The sequence below is a fragment of the Cebus imitator genome, unplaced genomic scaffold (genome assembly GCF_001604975.1).
Source record: "Cebus imitator isolate Cc_AM_T3 unplaced genomic scaffold, Cebus_imitator-1.0 Scaffold260, whole genome shotgun sequence".
Taxonomy (NCBI): Eukaryota; Metazoa; Chordata; class Mammalia; order Primates; family Cebidae; genus Cebus; species Cebus imitator.
Window position 1 is genome coordinate 1,731,157 of NW_016107575.1, and position 2,680 is coordinate 1,733,836.

A 2,680-nucleotide genomic window follows, 5' to 3' on the forward strand; every position below is an offset into this window, starting at 1 on the left:
CCATGTTGACCAGGATGGTCTCGATCTCTTGACCTCGTGATCCACCTGCCTCGGCCTCCCAAAGTGCTGGGATTACAGGCTTGAGCCACCGTGCCCGGCCTCTAATTTTTGTATTTTTAGTAGAGATGGGATTTCTCCATGTTGGCCAGGCTGTTCTTGAACTCCTGACCTCAGGGGATCCACCCACCTCGGCCTTACAGGCTTGATGTTTTTATTCTTCGAAGCACTTTAGAAGCTCTTAGGTAATGCTGAATTTAGGACATGGGGAACTGAAGAGTTGTTTCCAAAACTTAGCTCTGAGATCACCCTCTGTCAGTGAAACTTAAGGGAGAATTTGCCTATAAGAGAGGCTATCAGTCCCCTGAGGAAATAAGCTACCTAAAACGTACTGTAAATGCAGGCATTTGGGGAAACTATTGCCCCACTGCACTCCGGTCTAGGTGACAGAGTGTGACACTCTCAAAAAATAAAACAAAAGGTTGATTTTAATTTTTATTTTTGAGACAGAGTTTTGTTCTTGTTGCCCAGGCTGGAGTGCAATGGTGCAGTCTCGGCTCACTGCAACCTCTACCTCCCAGGTTCAAATAATTCTCCTGCCTCAGTCTCCTGAGTAGCTGGGATTATAGGCATGCACCACCATGTCCGGCTGATTTTTGTAATTCTTAGTAGAGATGGAGTTTCACCATGTCAGCAAGGCTGGTCTTGGGCTTCTGACCTCAGGTGATCTTCCCACCTTTGCCTCCCAAAATGCTGGGATTACAGGTGTGAGCCACCAGGCCCGGCCTATTATTTTTATTTGAGATTCAGAGGGTATGTGTGCAGATTTGTAATATAGGTATACTGCATCTGTTTCTTCTGTTTTTTCGTTTTGTTTCGTTTTCAGACAAAGTCTTACTCTGTCATCCAGGCTGAAGTGCAGTGATGCAGCTTGGAGTGATCCTCTTGCCTCAGCCTCCTGAGTAGCTGAGACTACAGGAGTGTGCCACCTTGCCAGGCCAATTTTATTTATTTAATTAATTATTTTTAGATGGAGTCTTGCTCTGTCCCTCAGGCTAGAGTGCAGTGATGTGATCTCGGCTCACTGCAACCTCTGCCTCCTGGGTTCAAGTGATTATCCTGCCTCAGCCTCCCGAGTAGCTGGGATTACAGGCACCTGCCACTACACCTGGCTAATTTTGGTATTTTTAGAAGAAATGGGGTTTTGCCATTTTGGCCAGGCCAGTCTCGAACTCCTGACCTCAGGTGATCCACCTGCCTTGGTCTCCCAAAGTGTTAGGCTAAAATTAGCCAGGCTAATTTTAAATTTTTTTGTAGAGATGGGGTGGACCCACTACGTTGCCCAGGCTGGTCTCAAGCGATCCTCCCACCTTAGCCTCCCAAAATGTTAGGATTATAAGCAGGAACCACTGTGCCCACCTTCTTTTTCCTAAGAGAAAACCATGTTTATTTGAGAATAGCCATTGCAATTGGAATACACGGAACATAGTAAACTATATGCTGCGTATTCAGGGAGGTAAAGGAAGACAGGGTTTTTTTTTCATTATTATTTTTTACTTTTTTAAATTTATTTTTATTTTTATGTTTTAGAGACGGGGTTTCACCATGTTGGCCAGGATGGTCTCGATCTCTTGATCTCATGATCCGCCTGCCTTGGCCTCCCAACGTGCTAGGATTACAGGTGTGAGCCACCGCGCCCGACCAAGACAGGGTTTTTAAAGGAAAAGTGGGTAGGATTATATAATTGTTCTGAGATCTTTATCCTTGGCTAGAAGGATCCATAACGAGACTGACACCAGTCTCAGGCTGGACAGGCCGTTGCTGGGCAGATGTTCTCACACAAGTATTTTGTGTGTGTGTGTGTCTCCATTTTGATTCTGTCCATTTGTGAATGTTTGTTAGGCTGCACTATGTGTGTCTTTGTAAAAATTAAAAATTTTTAAATTTTTTGAGACAGAGTCTCGCTCTGTTGCCAGGCGTGAGTGCAGTGGTATGATGTCGGCTCACGGCAACCTCCGCCTCCTGGGTTCAAGCAATTCTCCTGCCTCAGCCTCCCAAGTTGTTGGGATTATAAGTGCCCGCCACCACGCCCAGCTAATTTTTGTATTTTTAGTAGAGACGGGGTTTCATCATACTGGCCAGGCTGGTCTCAATCTTTTGACCTCGTGATCTGCCCGCCTCTGCCTCCCGAAGTGCTGGGATTACAGGCGTGAGCCACTGCTCCTGGCCCTGTATGTGTATTTTTAAAGTATGTATATTTTACTTTAAGCAGACATGAAAATGAAGGTGGGGGAAGTGTGTTAAGATACTTGTACAAAGATGCTTTTCTCAATGTTATGATGTTAAAAATGGGAAACGTCTTGCATGCATAAGGAGCCAAAGACTGATGAACTCATAGCTTTTAGTATCCCCACAAAATGGAATGTTATAGTCATTAGGAATGTTGATAAAGATGTGTATTTATTCACCTGAAGTTATTAAGTAAACAATATAAGGCCAGGTGCGGTGGCTCACACCTGTAATCCCAGCACTTTGGGAGGCCGAGGCGGGTAGATCACGAGGTCAAGAGATTGAAACCATCCTGGTCAACATGGTGAAACCCCGTCTCTACTAAAAATACAAAAAATTAGCTGGGCATGGTGGCGCGTGCCTGTAGTCCCAGCTACTCAGGAGGCTGAGGCAG